Source organism: Gossypium hirsutum, chromosome A04 (genome assembly GCF_007990345.1).
Source record: "Gossypium hirsutum isolate 1008001.06 chromosome A04, Gossypium_hirsutum_v2.1, whole genome shotgun sequence".
In the NCBI taxonomy this organism is placed as follows: domain Eukaryota; kingdom Viridiplantae; phylum Streptophyta; class Magnoliopsida; order Malvales; family Malvaceae; genus Gossypium; species Gossypium hirsutum.
The window spans coordinates 60467020-60482197 of NC_053427.1; the positions used below are offsets into that span (position 1 = coordinate 60467020).

Genomic DNA, 15178 nt, shown 5'->3' on the forward strand with positions numbered 1-15178 from the left:
CGCCATTCATCGAGTTCCTCAATTTGTAATCTTTGATCTTCATGAATAGGTCCTCTACTAGTGCTTGAGAACGACTCCTGTGCTTCCTTCAGACTCATTTTCTGCAAAATATGTTGCACCATATTGTTAGTTTTAGTAGAATGGTTTAAACGATCACCTTCAATTCCTGATGTGTTGCCAGAATTGCAAGCTTGAAGGGTGATTGTTTCGTCTCTCACCCAGAGTGTGAGTTCACTTGTGCCAACATCAATGATGGTTTTAATAGTTGCTAAAAATGGCCTTCCTAAAATTAAGGGAGTGCTGCTATCCTCTTCTATGTCTAGAACAATAAAGTCAACGAGAAATATAAATTTATCGATTTTAACTGGCACATCTTCAATAATACCTCTAGGGAATCTTAAAGTTTTATCTGCTAATTAAATGCTCATCCTAGTCTATTCGGGTTTCCCTAGACCTAATTGTTGAAACATTTTGTAAGGCATGATGTTGTTACTAGCCCCTAGATTAGCTAATGCATGATTAACATCTAAACTAACAATTAAGCAAGGAAGAGTAAAGCTCCCTGGGTCTTCTAGTTTGTTGGGTCGTTTATTTTGGAGAATGGCCGAGCAAACTACGTCCAACTCCACATGTGACGCCTTGTCCAACTTCCGCTTATTTGCTAAAAGCTCCTTTAAAAATTTCATTGCGTTTGGAATCCGCGATAGAGCTTCAATAAATGGTAAGTTAATATGTAATTTTTTTAAGAGTCTAAGCAATTTACCAAATTGTTCATCTGAGCGGTCTTTCCTTGTTGCGTTGGGGTATGGCACATGAGGTTTATATTCGACAGTCACTGGTTTGTTTGTATTTTGATCTACCTCACTTTGACCTTTGCTTACCACAGTTTCTTGCCTCGGTTCTGGTTTAGGCTCAACGACTCCTTCGCCATCTTGAATATTAATTGCAGTGAGTTGTTCCCTTGGGTTAGGTTCGGTATTACTTAGCAAACTACCTTGTGGTCGTTCAGAGATTAGTTTGGAAAGCTGACCTATTTGAGTTTTGAGGCTTTGGATCGACACTTGTTGATTTTTAAGTGTTGTCTTACTGTTCTGAAAATGGGTTTCTGACACTGATATAAACTTTGAGAGCATCTCTTCAAGGTTTGGCATCTTTTCCTGTTGGCAGGGTGGTTATTGGTAGCTCGGAGGATGTTGTGGTCTTTGATTTCCTTGACTGCCCCACGAGAAATTGGGGTGGTTCCTCCAACCTGCATTATAAGTGTTACTACATGGATTGTTTTGAGGTCGAGGATTATTATCCATGTAGTTTAATTGCTCGTTATCCATGCTGTGACCATAAGGTTGGTATTCCGAATGGTTTGTTCCATTGCTACTTGCTTCGCACTGTATTACTGGGTGAACCTGTGAAGAATTAAGAAAACCATCAATCTTTTTACTTAAGAGTTCTACCTAGTTAGAGAGCATGGTGACCGAATCGACGTTGTAAACACCGGCTGTTTTCATTGGCTTTGTCCTCATGACTTGCCACTGATAGTTATTCAGTGACATCTCCTCTATAAACTAGTAGGCATCTTCTTGTGTTTTATTGTTGATGGTTTCGCCCGCCGCTGCGTCAACCATTTGCCGAGTCAAAGGATTCAGACCATTGTGAAATGTTTGTACTTGGAGCCAAAGTAGTAACCCATGGTGAGGGCACCTTATCAGAAGGTCCATGTATCTCTCCCATGCATCGTAAAGTGTTTCTAAATCCATCTACACAAAAGAAGACATGTCATTACGTAATTTAGCAATTTTAGCCGGCGAAAAATATTTTAGTAAAAATGTTTCGGTCATTTGTTCCCAAGTAGTAATTGACCCTCGTGGTAACAAGTTCAACCATTGTTTAGCTTTGTTCCTCAATGAAAAGGGAAACAACTGAAGATGTATGGCATCATCAGAAACGCCATTAATTTTAAATGTATCACATAGTTCTAAGAAGTTGACTAAATGAGCGTTGGGATCCTCATCCTGCAAACTATCAAACTGAACAAATTGTTGTATCATTTGAATAGTGTTAGGTTTTAGTTCAAAAGTATTTGCAGCTACAGCAAGTCTAACTATGCTGGATTCAGTTCCTGTTAAAGAAGGTTTAGCATAATCATACATAGTGCGTGGAGTAGGATTTTGATTAACCGCAATTGCAGGAGGTAGCTGATTGCCTTGGTTTTCAGCCATCTCTTCGGTTAGGCGTTGAGTATCGTCTTCTTGCTTGATCTCCATGTATCTTAAGCTGTGCCTTATTTCTCTTTGGTTTCTACGAACTGTACGATCGATTTCTTCGTCAAAAAGTAATGGTCCCGACGGGTTTCTTCTTGTCATAAACTATAAAAACCTGCCAAGAGAAAGAAAGAGTAGGTTAATAAATAATAATAATAAAATTAAATTAAATTGCAAGAAAAATAAATTGCTAAAGTAATAAAAATTGAGCATTCCTTACTCCCTCTTCTCCGTCTCCCCTTTTCTTCCTTTTCTAGGGTGTATTTATAGGCTTTGGAATGCCTAGAAGCCCTCAAAATTAGCCTTTTCCGAATTGAACTCAACTTGGGCTTGGCAGGGACACGCCCATGGCACATGCCCGTGTTCGATTACTTCAGGCCGTGCTCGAGCATGCCAAATTGACACGGCCGTGTGGTCTGCCCGTGTGAGGAGGTCCAGGCTGTGTTGATTTCATACTTTGGCCCATTTTCTTTGTTTTTGGCCTGTTTCTCTTTCCTTTCGCTCTCCTACGCTCTCCTAAGTATAAAACATGAAATTAAAGCATTAGGAGCATCGAATTCACCAATTCTAATGAGAAATCATCCATAAAATGCATTAAACATAGGGTAAAAATATGTATAATTGATGGTTTATCAAGGTCCTTATATGGTAATTAGCCCATTTATAAAGTTAGTAGACATTCTTGGACATGATTAAATGAATTTTAATGAATTATAACAAATGTTAAATAAGTAAATTAATAAATAAACCTAATTAAAATAATGAAAATAAGGATATCATCTTTCTAATTTGGCTATCACCACTAAAAATCAAAAAGAATAACATCCATGGAAGCTTGAACATTTAGCCTTCTCATTTTTGCTTACATGTGAGTATAGTTTGTCCCATTTTTAATGATTTCTATGTTTTTAGAGTCGTTGTAGCTTATTCTAGCTAGCCTAGGAAATAATTTGCAAAATTATTAAAGTTTTAGGGTTTTACCATTGATGAATATGTGTGTATTTTGATGTTTGATATGTGTATCAATTGGTTTTTGGGAAACAATGTCACTTTCCAATTGAATTGCAACACAAAGCAATGTGGGCAATTAAGCAAGTGAATATGAACTATGAAGCAGCTGGAAAGAAAAGACTGTTGGATATCACTGATCTAGAGGAGATTAGTAGAAATGCTTCTGAAAAGACGAAACGATGGCATGACAAGGAAAAGACGAAATGATGGCATGACAAGATTATTTTGCAGTGACAATTTATTGCAGGTCAACAGGTTTTATTATTCAATTCTTGACTCAAATTGCACCCAAGTAAATTGCATTCACATTGGTCTAGACCTTTTGAAGTTGTTAACGTATTTCCTCATGGTGCAGTCACAATTCGAGAGTAAGTGGACAGAGGCTGAAACCCTATTTTGGCAGCAATGATCAAAAGTAGGCAGAGACAATTAAATTGGTCGAAAAGTTTTAATTTTTAATTAGTACTCCTAGATTTTAGTTTATTGTATTTGTAACACCCCAAACCCGACCTGGATGTTATGGCCAAATCTGACGATGACACAAAATAGTGCTTTTGAAATCGTATCGTTGCTATCACCTCATTTCCCATTTTAAAACACTACATTATCTTAACACTGATTTTCAAACTGAGTCACCTATTTAGTTTATCATCTTCAAAATGTTAACTTATGTGGAAACTTCAAAACTGTTTAGTGGTCGTGAATATTTTGATAAAACGTTTGTTTATTTTGAAAACCCGAGTTTTCCTACTAGTAGCAGTAAAACCATAAAATGTTGCAAAACCCAAATTTAAACAAAAACCTGTAATGACCATAATTACATCAAAATTCCCCAAAAAAAAATTCAAATCATGATAAGCATAAAATCGTAAATTTATCATGGGGAAGAAGCAGTGGTCACTGTCAAGTCCTCTACTGCACCGACCCGTCTAATGCTAGGAATTACCTAAACAGATTAAGCAGAAAATGGTGAGTTCTTGCACACTCAGTCTGTAATCCCCACAGAAAATTATACACACAACACAATATCTGAAATCAATCATATATTTATATATAGTTTAGGCCTGAGCCCTTTACTGAATCGGTGTGGACCTTAGCCCTCTCAAATACAGAATCAAATACAAAATAGGGTCTTAACCTATCTCAGAAAGAACATTAGAACAAAATATAATAACAGAGTCCTACCCACTAGCCTCTACACACCAACTCCGTCCAACCCTGCACACCATGTGGGGATAAAATCAACCCACCCATCCCTACACACCATGATGTGCCGAATGCGGCAGATATTCATATAATTACAGTTGAGCTGCCAGATATCAGGCTCAAGAGCCTTTCAGAATACTTCCTCCAAAACATCAACCTAACCCCGATGCGATGCAACATACAAATATGACATGCTAATATGCAATTTATCAGATCATACAATCAATTTAGATATCACAATTCATGCTCAGTATCGAAATTAGATAGTCAGAATACTTGTTTAGGGGTCGAAATAACTCTTACTGACCCTACAGTAAGTCCCCAATCGACATGGGTGACCCATGCAACCTTACAGATCATTTCAAAAAAATGGGCTCACACGCCTATGTGGCCTGCCTGTGTGGGCGCACACGCCCCAATTTGGCCTTGGCCGTGTGGATCACATGTGTAACACCCCTTACCCGTATCCGTCGCTGGAACAGGGTACGAGGTATTAACTAATTATAGTATATACTATTAAATAAAACACAACAAAAATATGGCGTGCAATTCTATCATGGATCAGCATAACATATGCCATTAATAATACAAACCAATTTCAAAGGCTTCGTACAAAATGATTAGTTTGATACTATAAGTAGTAATTTAAACCTAGACAATTATGACACGTAACAAAATAACTAAGTCTGCTATACATGCCATATTTCAAAATGTTGAGTTCAGATACCAAGAGTATTGATAGTGCGGGCGGATCTTCAACGATCTCTAACTCCTGTGCTAGCTGGATGACACTATAAGACAAAGGAGAGAAAAGAAACTAAGCTTATAGCTTAGTAAGTAAGTATATAAATAATAAATAAGGAATCTAATATGTTTACAACATAACTCAATTATATTATATTTTTAATTTTACTGTTAACTCCAATTTGATCAAGCTGTCCCTCCTGCGGCATGATCACTAAATAAATCATAACTCGAGTTACGAAACTTGAAATTCAAATCCATAAAAGTTTCCTGAATCTAGACTCATAAAACTTCTTACTAATTTTTTTCTAGAATTTTTGGTTCAGCCAATTAGTACAGTTTATTAGTTAAAGTTTCCCCTGTTACACAGCTCAACTGATCTGACCTCTGTTCACTACGAATTGAATTTCTCTCAGTACACAATTCAAATAACTATGAAACCTATTTCATTTAAAACTAGACTAAATAAGGAATTTAGGCATATAAACTATATTTCTTAATTTGTTTTTTACAAGTTTTAATGATTTTTTAAAGTTGGAACAGGGGATCACATAGTCATCCTGATCAAGTCACACACAATTGTAAATATCTCAAAATATAGAATTCCTTTCCTTGCTCTATTTCTTTTATATGAAAATAGACTCATTAATATTTAATTTCACATCTTGTTCAACCTCTAATTAAATTCCTTCTATTTTTGATGAATTTTCAAAATCACATCACTGCTACTGTCCAAAACAGTTTTAATGCTAATTTCACTCTTTCACACATTCTTTATACTAACCTTATTTTAACTTACATATATATATATACCACAAATCATTTTCACCACATTTCATACATCACAAGTGTAGGTCCATGACAACAATGTCACCACAAAACCATCCCGTGTAACAATTCAGATTAATCCTCAATACTTGATGGTTTCAGCACACAGCCCCACCATCATATTTCATTTAATTCGGCTCTCTTGTACACATGGTGAACACTTAGTACCACTCATGCGACCTAGCCGATTTGTCTCGTAGCTCTCTTGTCTACATGGTGTCCTTCACTTGGAATCACGCATGCGACCTAGCTACATTTATCTCTCACGTAGCTCTCTTGTCTACATGGGATACATACCGTATCACACATTTGACCTAGCTACTACATAGTATCTCGTAGCTTTCTTGTACACATGATGTGCACTCGGCACCATACATGTGACCTAGCTACGCTCCTTCTATTTTATTCGATCTTTCCGAATCTTCAACCGGGATCTCTCTCTCTATTACTTATTTCCATTCTTCCAATAGTCGATTTATACTTCAACATCAGCTAGTATATATATATAATAGGCTGAAATATAAGAATGTAAATGAAATTAATGTATTATTTACATACAAACTTACCTCGGTGCAAAATATGGGAATTTCGTAATTTAGTCAAAAACTTTCTCCTTCCCCCGTTCGAGGTCGATTCCACGCCTTTCTTGATCTATAACAACATATTTAGCTCATTTAACACTCGAACTATTTATTTTAATCCAAAAATCACATTATACAAAAATTACATTTTTTCCCCCTAACTTTTACAAAATTATGATTTTGCCCCAAGGCTCGGAAATTTAATTTCAGCCCTTATTCTTATGTTTAATGACCTACTGATCATTTTTCTCTTCTATGGCAACATCAAATTCTCACTCTAACACGTAGTTATGAACAATAGGTATTTTTATCGATTATGTCGTTTTGCTCGTTTTCGTTAAAAACCGCTTAGAAAAGATCGTTCTCCTAACTTCAAACATTCATATTCTACCATCAAACAACAAAATACAAGCCTACCATTCATGGGTAAATTTTTAAACATAAACCCTAACTCGAAATAATGGTAGAAATAAGTAAACCGAGCTACGAGGATTTCAAAAATGTGAAGAACATTAAAAACGGGGCTTGAAATCACTTACTACGAAGCTTGAAAGTTGAAGAAACCTAGCTATGGAGGAGAGCAATTTTCGGCAGCAACTAATGAAGATGATAATCAATTTTGTGTTATTTTTCCCATTTTATTTCATTTAATATACAAATGACCAAAATGCCCTTACTACTAAACTTTCAAAAAATTCCCTCCATGTCCAACTTTTGTCCATAACTTAAGAATGGGTCAAATTGCTATTTAAGACCTCCTAGTTAATATCCCAAAGCAATTTCATACTTAAAACTTCTAAAACACGAGTTTTACAATTTATTCGATTTAGTCCCTAATCTCAACTTAAGCGTGCAATGCACAGAATTTCATCACAAAATTTTCACAAAATCAAGAAATCATATCATAAACCCCAAAATAATTATAAAACAATTATTTCTATCTCGGATTTATGGTCACGAAACCACTATTCCGATTAGGCCCTAATTCGGGTTGTCACAATTCTCCCCCCTTTAGAGATTTTCGTCCCCGAAAATCTTACCGGTAAAGAGGTTCGGGTACTGTTTCCTCATAGCTACCTCAGGTTCCCACGTAGCCTCTTCTATCCCATGTCTGTGCCACAATACTTTCACTAAGGCTATACTTTTATTTCTTAACTGTTTAATTTCTCGAGCCAAAATCTTTATTGGTTCCTCCTCATAGGTCATATCTGGTCGAATCTCAATTTCTGTTGGAGAAATCTCATGTGAAGGATCAGAACGATAACGTCGCAACATTGATACATGAAACATGTTATGAATTCTTTCTAACTCTGCCGGTAAGGCCAACCGATATGCCACTGGTCCAATCCTCTCAGTAATCTCGTACGGCCCAATAAAACACGGACTCAACTTGCCTTTTCGGCTAAATCTCAGAATCTTTTTCCATGGTGACACCTTCAAGAACACTTTATCACCCACCTGAAATTCAATCTCTTTTCTTTTTAAATCTGCATATGACTTTTGTCGATCTGAAGTAGCTTTCAAGCAATCCCGAATTACTTTTATTTTCTCTTCGGTTTCTTTAACTCGATCAACTCCGTGAATCTGTTTCTCACTAAGTTCGGTCCAATATAAAGGAGTCCGACACTTACGACCATACAAGGCTTCGTACGGTGCCATTTGTATACTTGACTGATAACTATTATTGTAGGCAAATTCAATCAAAGATAGATATTTCTCCCAACTACCTCCAAATTCTAAGACACAGCATCTAAGCATATCCTCGAGTACCTGGATTACTCTTTCCGACTGACCATCTGTTTGTGGATGAAACGCGGTACTAAAGTTCAATTTTGTACCCAAAGCTTCTTGTAACTTTTTCCAAAATCTCGAGGTAAATCTCGGATCTCTATCTGATATTATAGACATAGGTACATCGTGCAACCTCACAATTTCAGCAAAATATATAATTCGACTAATTTATCAAGTGAGTAATCTGTACGTACTGGTATAAAGTGGGCTGACTTTGTTAATCTATCAACCACTACCCAGACAACATCCTTCTTTTTAGGAATCAAAGGCAAACCGGTTAAAAAATCCATGGTAATCTTGTCCCATTTCCACTCAGGCACCATTACCGATTGAAGTAATCCTGAAGGCACTTGATGTTCAGCTTTTACTTGTTGACAGATCAAACACTTTGTTACAAATTCAGAAATGTCCCTTTTCATACCTGGCCACCAATACAACTTCTTTAAATCATTATACATTTTTGTGCTACCAGGGTGAACTGATAAATAGCCACTGTGCGCCTCATGTAATATTTCTGAATCAATTCATCATTTTTCGGTACACATATCCTGTCTCGAAACATCAAACAGTCGTCTGGTCCAACTCGAAAATCTGAGTCGTAACCTGATTCGCATTGAGTTCTCTTGGTTCGCAACTCACTATCGTTCTTTTGAGCATCACAAATAAACTGGAGAAATAACGGTTTAGCCCTCATCTCTGCTAAGATTGACCCATCATCAGACAATGCTAACCCCGTATTCATGGCTCTCAAAGTAAAAAGAAATTTCCTGCTCAAGGCGTCAGCAACTACATTTGCTTTTCCCGGATGATAATCAATCACTAGATCATAATCCTTTAATAATTCAAGCCATCTCCGTTGTCACAGATTCAAATCCTTTTGATTCATCAAATACTTCAAACTTTTGTGATCAGTAAAAATTTGGCATTTTTCACCATACAAATAATGTCGCCAAATCTTCAAGGCAAAGACAATAGCGGCCAATTCCAAATCATGTGTAGGATAGTTCTTCTCATGCGGTTTTAACTGTCTCAAAGCATAAGCTACGACTTTACCCTCTTGCATCAACACACATCCAAGGCCTGTCAATGATGCATCACTATAAATTACGAACTCCTTTCCTGGCTCGGGCTGTACTAAAATTGGTGCTTCAGTCAAAACTCTGCTGACATTTATCAGTCCATCCAAACTTAACTTTCTTTTGCAACAACTTAGTCATAGGAGAGGCAATCATCGAAAATCCCTCAACAAAACGTCTATAATACCCGGCTAAGCCTAAAAAGCTTCTAACCTTGGATACATTCTTTGGCGGTTTCCAATCAACGATCGCAGAAATCTTGCTTGGATCCACCCAAATACCATCACCTGAGACTATATGTCCCAAAAATCCGACTTCACGAAGCCAGAACTCACTTTTACTAAACTTAGCAAATAGTTTCTTTTCTCTCAAGATCTGCAATATGGTTCTCAAGTGTTCGGCATGTTCAGACTCATCCCGAGAATAAATTAGAATGTCATCTATAAACACTACTACAAACTTATCCAAATATGGCCGAAAGATCCGATTCATTAAGTCCATAAATATAGCTGGAGCATTTATTAAGCCGAAAGGCATCACAAGAAACTCATAATTGTCCATACCTTGTCCTAAAGGCGGTTTTTGGCACATCCGACTCCTTAACTCTCAACTGGTAGTAACCAGACCTCAAATCGATCTTTGAAAACACTGTGGCCCCCTTTAACTGATTGAATAAATCATCAATCCTCGGCAATGGGTACTTGTTCTTTATAGTCACCTTATTAAGCTGACGGTAATCAATGCAAAGTCTCATTGAACCATCCTTCTTCTTTACGAACAATACAGGACCACCCCAGGGAGAGAAACTCGGTCTCACAAATCCCTTATCTGTTAACTCCTGCAACTGAGCCTTCAATTCTTTTAATTCAGTCGGAGCCATTCTATATGGAGCAATCGAGATTGGTGCAGTACCCGACAACAAATCAATGGAAAACTCTATCTCTCTGTTTGGAGGCAACCCAAGCAATTCCTCTGGAAATACATCTGGAAACTCACAGACTATCGGTACTGATTCAAACTTCAGTTGAGGCAACTCAGTATTCATTACATAAGCCAGATAAGCTTCACACCTTTTCCTCATGTATTTTTGTGCAGACATGTGCGAAATCACCATAGGCAATTTATTTGATTCATCTATTTCAACCCACAGAATTGCTCCATTTTCACATTTCAACTCTAGTGTTTTTTGTTTACAATCTACCTTGGCATCATACAATGTCAACCAGCCTATTCCAAAGATAACGTCAAACTGATCAAATGGTAACAGCATCAAATTAGCCGGAAAACAGTGACCTTGAATCATTAATGGGCAATTCTTGCAAACCTTGTCAACTAGCACATATTGGCCTAAGGGGTTCGACACTTTAATCGTAAACTCAGTAAACTCAACAGGCAACTTTTTATTAGATACTAAATTCATGCAAATATAGGAATGAGTGGACCCGAGATCAATCAATGCAATAACAATAGTATCATAAAGAGAAAATGTACCAGTAATGACATCGGGAGATGATGCATCTTCTCGGGCACGTATAGTATAAGCTCTAGCAGGTGCTCTAGCTTCTGATCTTGCCGCTGAATCTTTCATCGCAGTTTTACTACTAGTCCCACCTCCAGTATTTCTCGGTGGTCTACCTCTACTAGCGGTGGTATTCTATCTAGCACTCTGAAATCTTTCTTCTTTAACTTTCTCCGGACAGTCTCTAATAAAATGCTCACGAGAACCGCACCTGAAACAAGCTCGCTCGGTTCCCCAACACTCACCATAATGTTGCCTGCCACATTGCTAACACTCGGGCTTTCTAGGTCGCACATTACCCACACTTGCCACCGAAGTAGCTTGAGCTTTAGACCCCGAATATGCTCTACCACGATCTCTGTGTGAATCCCCAGTTGAAACTGTCATTTGAGGGTTTGTCTCTTTGGACCTCTTTGATTGAGACTGAAATGGCTTGCTTATCGGCCTTTTTCTGGCATCTCGAGCCTCAATAGTAGCTTTTCTTCTTTCTTTGTTCAATTCTTCGGCTTTAAAAGCTCGATCAACCAATACTACAAATTCTTTCAACTCCAAAATTCCTATAAGCACTTTAATGTCCTCATTTAGCCCATCTTCAAACCTTCTGCACATAATCGCCTCGGTGGACACACATTCCTGGGCATACTTGCTGAGTCTCACAAATTCGCGTTCATACTCTGCCATAGACATCTTGCCCTGCTTCAATTCAAGGAACTCCTTCCGTTTTTGATCAATAAATCGCTGACTTATGTATTTCTTTCTAAATTCTTCCTCGAAGAAATCCCAAGTAACTCTTTCTTTTGGCACCACTGCTACCAAAGTCTTCCACCAGTGGTAGGCCAAATCTCTCAAAAGTGATACAGCACACTTTAAGCACTCTTCGGGTGTACATGAGAGCTCATCAAATACACAAGTAGAATTTTCAAGCCAGAATTCCGCTTTCTCAGGATCATCATCAATCTTTGCTCTAAACTCTTCGGCCCCTTGTTTTCGAATCTTGTCAACCAGAGGCTTGTTCATTCTTACCAAATCTATGCCTTGAGCAGCCACAGGAATCGTCTGAGGTATAGGAGGGGGTGGAGGAGGTTGAGCATTTGGATTTGCTCGAATGAATTCAGTACACCAATTGTTCATCATTTGGAGAAAGGCATCCCGAGCCTCATCTCCCTGTCTCAATGTCTCAGGTTTACTTTCCACAGGCGCGGTCCCTTGTGCGGGAGCTGGCGCATTACTAGAAGCATCATCAGCCGCAGTTCCTTCAGGATCCATTACTATATTAAAACAAAACACAGTTTAGAATAATCAGGAGTCACCACACTATTACAATATTTTTATGGCATGTATAACTAGACTTTTACACACACTTTATTAGTCCGAGACCGACTAAACTATAGCTCTGATACCACAAAATGTAACACCCCTTACCCGTATCCGTCGTTGGAACAGGGTACGAGGTATTAACAAATTATAGTATATACTATTAAATAAAACCCAACAAAAATATGGCGTGCAATTTGATCATGGATCAGTATAACATATGCCATTAACAATACAAACCAATTTCAAAGGCTTCGTACAAAATGATTAGTTTGATACTATAAGTAGTAATTTAAACCTAGACAATTATGACACGTAACAAAATAACTAAGTCTGCTATACATGCCATATTTCAAAATGTTGAGTTCAGATACCAAGAGTATTGATAGTGCGGGCAGATCTTCTACGATCTCTAACTCCTGTGCTAGCTGGATGACACTATAAGACAAAGGAGAGAAAAGAAAGTAAGCCTATAGCTTAGTAAGTAAGTATATAAATAACAAATAAGGAATCTAATATGTTTACAACATAACTCAATTATATTATATTTTTAATTATACTGTTAACTCCAATTTGATCAAGCTGTCCCTCCTGCATCATGATCACTAAATAAATCATAACTCGAGTTACAAAACTCGAAATTCAAATCCGTAAAATTTTCCTGAATCTAGACTCATAGAACTTCTTAGTAATGTTTTTCTAGAATTTTTGGTTCAGCCAATTAGTACCGTTTATTAGTTAAAGTTTCCCCTGTTACACAGCTCAACTGATCTGACCTCTGTTCACTACAAATTGAATTTCTCTTAGTACACAATTCAAATAACCATGAAACCTATTTCATTTAAAACTAGACTAAATAAGGAATTTAGGCATATAAACTATATTTCTTAATTTGTTTTTTACAAGTTTTAATGATTTTCTAAAGTTGGAATAGGGGATCACATAGTCATCCTGACCAAGTCACACACAATTGTAAATATCTAAAAATATAGAATTCCTTTCCTTGCTCTATTTCTTTTATATGAAAATAGACTCATTAAGCTTTAATTTCACATCGCATTCAACCTCTAATTAAATTCCTTCTATTTTTGATGAATTTTCAAAATCACATCACTGCTACTATCCAAAACAGTTTTAATGCTAATTTCACTCTTTCACACATTCTTTATACTAACCTCATTTTAACTTACATATATATATACCAAAAATCATTTTCACCACATTTCATACATCACAAGTGCAGGTCCATGACAACAATGTCACCACAAAACCATCCCGTTGAACAATTCAGATTAATCCTCGATACTTGATGGTTTCAGCACACAGCCCCACCATCATATTTCATTTAATTCGGCTCTCTTGTACACATGGTGAACACTTAGTACCACTCATGCGACCTAGCCGATTTGTCTCGTAGCTCTCTTGTCTACATGGGATACATCCCGTATCACACATGTGACCTAGCTACTACATAGTATCCCGTAGCTTTCTTGTACACATGATGTGCACTCGGCACCATACATGTGACCTAGCTACGCTCTCTCTATTTTAGTCGATCTTTCCGAATGTTCAACTGGGATCTCTCTCTCCATTACTTATTTCTATTCTTCCAATAGTCGATTTATACTTCAACATCAGCTAGTATATATATAATAGGCTGAAATATAAGAACGTAAATGAAATTAATGTATTATTTACATACAAACTTACCTCGGTGCAAAATATGGGAATTTTTGCAATTTAGTCCAAAACTTTCTCCTTCCCCCGTTCGAGGTCGATTCCACGCCTTTCTTGATCTATAACAACATATTTAGCTCATTTAACACTCAAACTATTTATTTTAATCCAAAAATCACATTATACAAAAATTACATTTTTCCCCCTAACTTTTACAAAATTATGATTTTGCCCCAAGGCTCAGAAATTTAATTTCAGCCCTTATTCTTATGTTTAATGACCTACTGATCATTTTTCTCTTCTATGGCAACATCAAATTCTCACTCTAACACATAGTTATGAACAATAGGTATTTTTATCGATTATGTCGTTTTGCTCGTTTTCATTAAAAATCGCTTAGAAAAGATCGTTCTCATAACTTCAAACATTCATATTCTACCATCAAACAACAAAATACATGCCTATCATTCATGAGTAAATTTTTAAACATAAACCCTAACTCGAAATAATGGTAGAAATAAGTAAACCGAGCTACGAGGATTTCAAAAATGTGAAGAACATTAAAAACGAGGCTTGAAATCACTTACTATGAAGCTTGAAAGTTGAAGAAACGCTAGCTGTGGAGGCGAGCAATTTTCGGCAGCAACTAATGAAGATGATAACCAATTTTGTGTTATTTTTCCCATTTTATTTCATTTAATATACAAATGACCAAAATGCCCTTACTACTAAACTTTCAAAAAAATTCCCTCCGTGTCCAACTTTTGTCCATAACTTAAGAATGGGTCAAATTGCTATTTAAGACCTCCTAGTTAATATCCCAAAGCAATTTCGTACTAAAAACTTCTAAAACATGAGTTTTACAATTTATTCGATTTAGTCCCTAATCTCAACTTAAGCGCGCAATGCACAGAATTTCATCACAAAATTTTCACAAAATCATGAAATCATATCATAGACCCCAAAATAATTATAAAACAATTATTTCTATCTCAGATTTGTGGTCACGAAACCACTATTCCGATTAGGCCCTAATTCGGGTTGTCACAACATGGCCTGGCCTGGAATCCCATATGCCCGTGTGGTTCACCCATGTGGGCCCTCATGACCTAATTGATCGAGCCTATATCATCGTGTCATGTGCTCGTGTCACGCGCACATAGCCTAGTTCAT

General features: G+C 37.0%; 1 non-coding gene across 1 annotated transcript; it reads left to right on the forward strand.

Moving 5' to 3' along the window:
• Positions 1-1680: 1680 nt before the first annotated feature.
• On the forward strand, positions 1681-1787 carry LOC121228769 (small nucleolar RNA R71). Its single transcript, XR_005926344.1, has one exon. It is a non-coding gene; the product is annotated as a small nucleolar RNA R71 (small nucleolar RNA).
• The last annotated feature ends 13391 nt before the right edge of the window (positions 1788-15178 follow it).